This window comes from Felis catus, chromosome E1, assembly GCF_018350175.1.
Source record: "Felis catus isolate Fca126 chromosome E1, F.catus_Fca126_mat1.0, whole genome shotgun sequence".
Taxonomy (NCBI): Eukaryota; Metazoa; Chordata; class Mammalia; order Carnivora; family Felidae; genus Felis; species Felis catus.
Window position 1 is genome coordinate 56,780,669 of NC_058381.1, and position 10,066 is coordinate 56,790,734.

General features: G+C 47.8%; 1 long non-coding RNA gene across 1 annotated transcript; it reads left to right on the top strand.

The window, feature by feature from the left end:
• The first annotated feature begins 1,459 nt into the window (after positions 1-1,459).
• On the top strand, positions 1,460-8,954 carry LOC123382029. Its single transcript, XR_006589785.1, has 3 exons — positions 1,460-1,821; positions 2,495-2,557; positions 8,632-8,954. It is a non-coding gene; the product is annotated as an uncharacterized LOC123382029 (long non-coding RNA).
• The last annotated feature ends 1,112 nt before the right edge of the window (positions 8,955-10,066 follow it).

The window sequence follows — 10,066 nt, forward strand, 5'->3', positions numbered from 1 at the left end:
TGCCTGCAGCGGTTTGAGGAACGGAGGAAGCCCCGTGCGAAAGTGGGCTGTTCCCGCCCTGCGCAGACTGTTGGGGACCGACACCGGGCCATGAGAAAGACCGAGTCCCTCTCGGGGAAGCCCTGCGTCTGCGCATGCCGCCAGGCACCGGACGGCGTAAGAGCAGCGCTGTACGTGCGAACCCCGTGGCAGCGGGCACGTCGCTGGTGGCGATGGCTGCCCCGGGTCCTGCCATCCTGGGATGCACACACTCCCCCCCACCCCCCAACGAGAGGGCGCGTCTGTCTCCCCGCGCCTTGACTCTGGCCTGGCCTTGTGACTTTCTTTGGCTCATAGAATGTGGCCAAAATGACATCTGCCTTCTGAAAATGGGCCTCTAGTGGCCTTGCGGCTTCTGTTCATGTGCTCTTGAGTCCCCTGCAATCACGTCCAGGAGCTGGCCGTAGCCTCCTTGAGGAAGAGGACGGAGACGCCCAGCCGGGAGCCAGCATGACCTATCAGACGGGGGAGAGAGGCCATCGTGGACCGGAGCCCCAGTCCAGCCCCCCGATGTCCGCAGCTGCGTGGGTCACCGCGGGCCAGAGCCGAAGGAAGCTGGTCCCCAGCCCCAGTGGCCGGTCCATAAAATCATGAGCAAATATGTGGCCATCTTTTAAGCCTTCGGATTTTGGAAGACCTGGAAGGCGGCTTCACAGGCAGGTGTGATAAGGCTCGGCCTTTGGGATGGCGCCACCGAGGGCCCCGGGAGCCGTGTGCTTCTTGCCTGGGCTTCAGGAGAGGGCTGGTGGTGTGCTGGCGTCTCTCTCCTTGCCCCCAAATGTGGAAACTGTCATTCTTGCCTCACTTCTCAGACCCTAGATGGCCGGCCTGGTCGCTGAGAAAAGACAGAGCTCCACGCAAGCCGAAGAGAGCGGCTAATTTGGAAGAAGGATTGCACAACCAGAGAGGGAGGAAGGTCAAGCTCAACAGCTACCACCCACAGCAGGAGAGCGAGGGAGGGGCCGGTGGGAGGGCTAACTCAATGGTGACATGAGGCTTTCCATGGAGATTCTATTAGAACATTAAAAATAAATAAGTAAATAAAGTCTTGGGATTCAAACCGAGCAAAACAAAACGCAAAACCCATGATTTATAAATTTAAAAATTCACTAGAGTCTGAAAAAAGATGCTAGTCTTTGCTGAAATGCAAATAATTAGTACACAGGGCAGAATCCTCCGCCCCCGTTTTTAAGATGTGATTTATATAGGGGCGCCTGGGTGGCTCAGCCCATTAAGCATCTGACTTTGGCTCGGGTCGTGATCTCTCGGTTGGTGAGTTCCAGCCCCACTGTGGGCTCTGTGCTCAGAGCCTGGAGCCTGCTTCGGATCCTGTCTCCCGCTCTCTGCCCCTCCCCCACTTGTGCTGTTTCTCTCTCTCTCTCTCTCTCTCTCTCTGGGGTGGAGGACAGATCTGGGGGAGATAACACCGGAGAAGACAGCGAAATGTACATTAGCCGGTGAATGATAAAGGGTTTCCGGATCTGATAGAAAGGGAGCTGGGCTGGGCTTGCAGATTAGAAGGGCTCTCAGACACCCAAGTGGGATTGCCTCTGCGAACATAGGCATGGAAACCTCCCCCCTGGCGACACTCCAGAATTCCAGGGACAAAGACGTTCCCAACGACGAGAACAGGTTATGTCCAAAGAAGAGAGAGCTAGCCTAACGTGGATTCTTTAGTTGCCAGCCCCCGGAGGCTGGGAGACAGGAAGGCAGGAGAAAGAGGCTCCCGAGGGCTGTGGGGGTGTATTCGCAAGTCCATAAATACCCCCAGCGAGAGGTGAGGTGCGTGTCTCTACACCCAGCCAGGCGCTGTGATTGACGCTCTTGCTTGTCGAAGTCAGAACCCTACCTGTTCCCTCGCCCCAAACTCCTTTCTGACAAATCTCTCTTGGCAAATCCTATCACCCCAAGTGATTTTTTTCGTTAGCCCCCGACTCCGAAATACTGATCATCACTGCAGTTTGGCGAAACCCCCAAACCACAAAGCAGTGCCAGATCAGTAGGCCTGCCTCCGTGGGCGAGAAATTCCCCATCCATGACAAGGGTTCAGCTCTGCCAAGTTTGTCTTTCATTCGAACGGAGCGCGGTGCCCACACGAAGTGCAAAGGCGTGCAGGGCCATGTTTTTTTCCTGCACTTACGATCAGCTGATGGTGGAAACTGTCATGCATCACCCCGGGTGTGCTATGGGCTTTGAGATCTCGAGGAAGCGTGTGTGTGCATGCACAAGTGCGTGTCTGTGAAAGGGGTTGGCGCGAGGCCTGTGGTTTCCTGCCTTCCAGGTAGGAAGTTGCCCAGTGTGTCTGCCCAGGATGTGACGACCCAGAGAACGCCATGTTTCCGTATCAACCGACTTGCCCACGAGTTTTGTGGACAAGCGTAAATCCTTAGGCGCGGTAAGGTGTACTTTTCTCCTTCTGGGAACACACGTGTTTGACTTTAACCTTTGCATACAGGTCAACAGGATATGTGAGGACCGCTGTGGAGAGAAGCGCCAGGAGCCGACCGTCCTCTCCTAGGTAAACGTCAGACCCCCCCCATTCCTACGCGAACCTCTATCCTGCTTGTTAATCTCTCCTGATCTCTGTAGCAAGGGGGTGGAACAGAGGTGGACAAAGCAGAAAACGGTGTGCAGCGTTAAGAGTTCCCCCTTAGCCTTTTACATCCCTTAAATGTGTTGACAGAGAAACACGAGCCCCAGGAAAAGTGGGAGAGGAGGGACAACGTCGCCCGTGGGCAGGGGTGTTAGTAACACGGTACCTGATCAGTGACACACACACTCTCTCTCTCTCTCTTTTCTTTTTTGAATTTGAGAGAGAGAGGGGAAGAGAGAGAGAGAGAGAGAGAGAGAGAGAGAGAGAGAGAGAATCTTAAGCAGGGGCTACACTCAGTGTGGAGCCCAACGCTGGGCTTGATCCCACGACCCTGGGATGGTGACCTGAGCCGAAATCCAGAGTCGGAAGCTCACTGGCCTGAGCCACCCAGGGGCCCCCTGATCAGTTGACCTTTGAAAGACGAGGGAAGGAGGGAAATTGGGATTCATGACGGATGGCGGGCGCCAACCTCGAAAGCACCAACCCTAGCTCCGCCCACTGATAAACCAACCGCTCCATTCCTGGCCCAGGCTTGGTGTTCCTCCCAGTTTACTCCTGGTGGGAAGAGGCCTTGGGGTTTGGAAGTGTGAACTTGTACTTGGGGTTCTTGGCCCAAACTGGAACAGGTCAAGGAAGAGGGTGGGAACTACTGAGTATGACAAGATCTCTCATGGAACTGTGTGTTCCCGTCAAAATTTTACTCCAAATTTGTGAGAGAGCTAGGCTTTCCAGAAAGCCAGTTTTGGAGGGGAGCCTGGGTGGCTCAGTCGGTTAAGCGTCCGACTTCGGCTCAGGTCATGATCTCACCGTGAGTTTGAGCCCCGCATCGGGCTCTGTGCTGAAGGCTCAGAGCCTGGAGCCCGCTTTGGATTCTGTGTCTCCCTCTCTCTCTGCCCTTCCCCTACTTGTGCTCTGTCTCACTCTCAAAAATAAATAAACATTAACAAATTTTTAAAAGAAAAAAATAAAAAAGAAAGCCAGTTTGGAATGTATTTCTGGCTGAGCGTCTTAATAGCGAGAAAGAATGCCTGGATAAAATTGTGGGACCAGTTATAACAAAGTAACCTCTGCTTAAAGGTGTTAGATTTATCCCCAGAATTAGAGTCAGTGCTGTGGGCTCAAGACTGTTAAACCTTTCCCAGATTCATGTGCCTTCTTCCCCCTTCCTCGTGGGCTTGTATGTTCCTTGGACACACAAGTTTTACACATGGCTGTAGCTGAGGAAAATGCTAAGGGGTAATGGTTTTTGCTTGCCTTCTTTCCCCTTCCTCCTTGAATGTGGGTTAATCTTTTATTTTTTTAAAGAAAGTTTTTTTAAAAAAGTTTATTTATTTAAGCAATCTCTACACCCAGGGTTCAAACTCAACGACCCTGAGATCAAGAGCCGCATGCTCTACCGACTGAGCCCGCCAGGCACCCCTGGACTCAAGCATTTTATTTTAGTTTAGTTTAGTTTAGTTTTATTTTATTTTTTTTAATGTTTATTTTTGAGAGAGAGAGAGAGAGAGACAGAGTGTACGCGGGCAAGGGGTAGAGAGAGAGAGAGAGACACAGAATCCGAAGCGAGCTCCAGGCTCTGAGCCATTAGCACAGAGCCCGATGCAGGGCTCGGACTCACAAACCATGAGACCTGAGCGGAGGTCGGACCCTCAACTGACTGACCCATGGAGGCGCCCTGACGCTGCATCTTCTAAGCAGCACAGTTCAGTGGATTTTACCGTACGGTGTAGTATCTTCAAGGTCGTCTAAGTTTTCCTTCACGTTGACTCTATTAGAAGAACCCAGTCTACCCCCATTTCCTCTACGTTTACACAGAACACTTCACTTCTGACACTTGTGGCCCTGACCTGTGGGGGCGGGGCCTCTCCTTGCGCCAAGCAATTCTGTGACACAGCTGAGGGGCCTACAGTTCACTTCCATTTAATTCCATCCTGACACTGTTTACCTCAAGGCAGCGTCAGACCCCATGGGTTAAGGGCTCAGTCCCATGAGACTGCCCCCCTCCCCAGGCAGATGCCAGATGCAAGTGAATGTTGTCCCCTGTGTGTCGATTGGCTGTAAAGCTGAGGTTCCCACACCCCCTCTCCTCGGGTTTGATTAATTTGCTGAGGGAGCTCACAGAACTCAGGGAAACACACGTATCAGTTCATTACAGGGTATTGATAAAGAATACAGACAGATGGGGCCACCCGGGTGGCTGTCAGACTCCTGATTTTGGCTCAGGTCATGATCTCACAGTTCGTGGGTTCGAGCCTCACGTCGGGCTCTGAGCTGACAGAGCAGAGCCTGCTTGAGAGCCTCTCTCTGCCCCTCCCCTGCTCTCTCTCTAAATAAATAAATAAGTAAACATTAAAAAAAAAGGGGGGGATACAGACGAACAGCCAGATGAAAACATACGTAGGGTGAAGGCTGGAAGGGCCTTTTTCTATGACCTCACATTCACTGATTTTTCTCTGGCCCAGTTTCTTTCTCCCTTCCTTCTTTTCAGGCTTTTTGGTAGAACCATCTTCTTTCTTCTAGAAATGCATTCTTTAGAAGTCCCTGTCGTGAATTTCTGTTGGTGGTAAACTCAGTTTGGAGACATGGGAAAAGGCCGTCAGTTCACCCTGTTCTTGATGGCTTTACTCGGTCGGTCGGAGGTGACGTTCTCTCTCAGTACTTTGAAGACAGATTTCTACTGCCTTCTGGCTTCCATTATCGTTATTGCTGTTGAGAAAAGCTGGCTACTGATCTCATTAGAGGCCCTTTGTCAGTGTTCTACGTTTTTCTCTCTGGCTACTTTTTTTTTTTTTAATTTTTTTTTTTTAACGTTTATTTATTTTTGAGACAGAGAGACAGAGCATGAATGGGGGAGGAGCAGAGAGAGAGGGAGACACAGAATCAGAAGCAGGCTCCAGGCTCCGAGCCATCAGCCCAGAGCCCGACGTGGGGCTCGAACTCACGGACCGCGAGATCATGACCTGAGCTGAAGTCGGACGCTTAACCGACTGAGCCACCCAGGCGCCCCATCTCTCTGGCTACTTTAAAGGTCTTTTCCTGTCGTGTAGTTCCCCACCGTGTGTCTCGGGTGGATTTCATATTTATCCTGCCTCGTATACATTGTGCTTCCCGTACAGATGATTCATATCTCAGTCACATGTTGGGAATTGTCAGCCTTTATCTCTCCTAATGTTATCTTGATTCAATTCTCTATGTCTTTATTTTTTAGGGGGCAGGGAAGAGAGGACTCTGTTTAAGCATATGTTTAAGCATATTTCTTTTTTTTTTCCTTTTTTTTTTTTTTTTTTTACATTTATTTACTTTTGAGAGACAGAGACAGCGCGAGCAGGGGAGGGACAGAGAGAGAGGGAGACACAGAATCCGAAACAGGCTCCAGGCTCCGAACTGTCAGCACAGAGCCCGACGTGGGTCTCGAACCCACGAACTGTGAGATCATGACCTGAGCTGAAGTCAGACGCTGAACCGACTGAGCCACCCAGGCGCCCCTCTGAAAATTTTCTTTAGGTCTATCTCTGTTTACTAATTCTCTTTTTTAAACAATATTTTACTTTATTTTCCAAGTAATTGCTACATGCAACGCAGGGCTGGAACTCATGATTCCAAGATCAAGAGTTGCACACTCCACCGACTGAGCCAGCCAGGCGTCCCTAATTCTTCTCGTGAACTGTGTATAATCTGCTGTTTCACTCATTCATTGAATTATTTTCTCTAATGATCATATTTTTTTTATTTCTAGAAGATTCCATTTAGTTCTTTATTTTTTATTTTTTTAAATTTACATCCCAATTAGTTAGCATATAGTGCAACAATGATTTCAGGAGTAGATTCTTTAGTGCCCCTGCCCCATTTAGTCCAACCCCCCTCCCAGAACCCCTCCCGTAACCCTCAGTTTGCTCTCCATATTTATGAGTCTCTTCTGTTTTTGTCCCCCTCCCTGTTTTTATATTATTTTTGTTTCCCTTCCCTTATGGTCATCTGTTTTGTCTCTTAAAGTCCTCATATGAGTAAAGTCATATAATTTTTGTCTGTCTCTGACTAATTTCACTTAGCATAATACCCTCCAGTTCCATCCACATAGTTGCCAATGGCAAGATTTCATTCTTTTTGATTGCCGAGTAATACTCCATAGTATATATACCACATCTTCTTTATCCATTCATCCATCGATAGACATTTGGGCTCTTTCCATACTTTGGCTATTGTCGATGGTGCTGCTATAAACATGGGGGTGCATGTGCCCCTTCCAAACAGCACACCTGTATCCCTTGGATAAATGCCTAGTAGTGCAATTGCTGGGTCGTAGGGTATAGAAGATTCCATTTAGTTCTTAATCAAATCAGTCTGATCATTTTTATAGTCTCTTGTTTATTCATTTTGGGAATTGCATTAAAAAAGTTTTTTTAATGTTTATTCATTTTTGAGAGAGAGAGACAGAGTGTGAGCAGGGAGGGGCAGAGAGAGAGGGAGACACAGAATCCGAAGCAGGCTCTAGGCTCTGAGCTGTCAGCACAGAACTCGATGTGGGGCTCGAACCCGTGAACTGTGAAATCATGACCTGAGCCAAAGTCGGACACTCAACCAACTGAGCCACCTAGGTGCCCCAGTATTTTTTTTTAATGCTTATTTATTTTGAGAGAAAGAGAGAGAGTGAGCATACGAGCAGGATAAGGGCAGAGAGAGAATCCCAAGCAGGCCCTACATCCCTGGGTGGCATTATTCTTTTTATTTCTTTTCAATTTTTAATTTAAATTCTAGGTAGTTAGCCTACAGGGCAATATAGGCTTCAGGAGTAGAATTCAGTGATTCATCACTTACATACAAAGCCAGTGCTCATCACAAGTGCCCTCCTTAATGCCCATCACCCCTCTAGCCCATCCCCCACCCACCTCCCTCCATCGATCCTCAGTTTGTTTTCTGTCTTTAAAAGTCTCTAGGGTCGCCTGGGTGGCTCGGTCGGTTAAGCATTTGACTTCAGCTCAGGGCATGATCTCGCAGCTTGTGAGTTCGAGCCCCGCGTGGGGCTCTCTGCTTTCAGTTCAGAGCCTGGAGCCTGCTTGGATTCTGTGTCCTCCCCTCTCTGCCTTTCGCCCACTCACTCTTTCTCTCTCAAAAGTAAATAAACATTAAAAAAAAATTTAAAAATCTCTTACGGCTTGTTTCCCTCTCTTCTCTCCACCCCCCCCCCCATATGTTCATCTGTTTTATTTCTTAAATTCCACATAGGAGTGAAATCATACGGTATTTGTCTTTCTCTGACTGACTTATTTCACTTAGCATAATATACTCAAGCCCATTACCGGACTGGAAATCACAACCCTGAGATCAAGACCTGAGCTGAGATCAAGAGTCAGATGCTTAACTGGCTGAGCCACCCAGGCGCCCCTATGAGTAATAGTTTAACAGGTTCAATTTTTTTTCCAATTACTTATCTTTGTATTCCATGTGAGGATCCCCCCTCCGCCCCGTTCCTGCTGATTTTAATATATTTTTTTTTTAGTATTAAGCTTCTGTTAAAGGAAAAATGAGACCACAGGCTCAAAATAGAGTCACTTGTGCTAAGCCACATCCGCAAACCAAGAGGTAACATCTAATGTAACGGCAGTTTTAGCTTCTCCCAGGAACGTGACCTGCGACCTTTAACCCTCATTCCCCGGATGAGCCCTAGTGAGGTGATCTGCGCGATAGATCCCCACCCCTCCCCCCCAACTGCCTTCTGCCTTTGCTTCTCATTTCCTCTAGTTCCTGGGAGTTCCTTTCCATTTGTTGGATGGGATGCTTCCCAGATCCTGGCTGCCCAGCAAAGCCAATTAGATCTTCAAATTTACTCAGTTGGGGTTTGTTTTGTTAAGAGTACCAAGGCAAAACTATGCCAAAAGGTATACTCGGAGAAATGTCACTCCCTCCCCCACCCCATTCTACACCTTCACCCCCTATTTACTCCTCAAGAGGCTTAGAACAAGTCTTTCCAGAATGTGCCACTTTGTTTGTGGACTACTTAGAACCGGAGGCAGTCAAGATCTGTGGCTGGAGAGAAATTGGTGACCTTCCCTTGACTACCTAGAAGAACCTACATCAGTTCTTTCCCAGAATAAGAGGAACTGCCAGAGATCAATTTTACCGGCGTGACCCGTCTGTGTGGCAGGACAATCGTCTAGCGACGAGACCACTGCTTTTATCACTGTCCTCCTTCCCTGTGAAGCCCAGGCTCCCATCCCATTCCTCAGCTCAGAATGGCATAAGCACTCTTTACTTTTCTCTCTGCGAACCTCTCCTGTATGTGGGGTTCCCGTACGTGTGAAATTAAATTCGGTTTTCCCCCATTCATCTGTGTCATGTCAATTTCATTCTTAGGCCAGCCGGAAGAACCTCTGAAGGGTAAAGGAGAGCTCTTCCTACCCGACGCCCCGCTTAGGTAACCAGTCTCACTGGTTTTTGGTATCTTTTCCTTGACTTTCTTTCTGCAAAGATAAGCAGAGACACGATTACTTTCTTATTTAATTATTTCCTATGTAAAAGGTATAAATACTATAAATACTCTTTGTCTTTAGTTTTTTTTTTTTTTTTTTTAATTAATAATATACCCAGAGGGGCACTTTGGCTGGCTTGGTCAAAAGAACATGAGACTCCTGATTGCAGGGTCCTGAGTTTGAGCCCTGTGTTGGGTGTAGAGATTATTTAAATAAATGAGTAATTAAACACACACACACACACACACACACACACACACCCTTGAAACCACTCCATGTCAGTCCACAGAGATCTTCCTCATTTTATTTCTGCCTCGTCCTCTGTTGTATGGATGTACCCTTCTTCACACTTTACATCTCTTACATTTAAGTGCCTCAGCAGTTCCCAATATTTCGCACTTTTGAACAATGCTGCAGTTGAATAACCTTGTGCATGTTTATTTTTGTATTACGGGAGATCTATATTCAGGGCGAATTCCTACATCAGGGATTTGTTTGGTCAAGGGGCTGTTGATTTCCATTGTATTCTACTACAAGGACCTCCAAACCTACTTTCTCAGATTTAAATTCAGGCTACCCAACCATAAAGGCTGAGGCTCATTTATCTGGATCCAAAGTGGGGCAAACTGTTGTGTTGGCTCACTCCGGACACACCGGTCGAAAGACTTGAGAAAGAAAAATAAATCAGAGGCATGAAGAATTTGCAAATAATCTATGTGCAGATAATAGGACAGTATATCACAGCCTTCACAGACATAAATAATAACCAGGGAGAGGATATAACATGTTGTAACATGCTTTGTTACAACAGCAACAAAGAAGATAAAATACTGAGCAGTGCGTTCAACAAGGAATGTTCGAAATTTATATGAGGAGAGCATTAAAATACTGAAAGACACAAAAATGGATTTGGACAAATGGAGAATTGTCTTGCTCTTGGAAAAGAGAACTCAATGGGACACTTCCA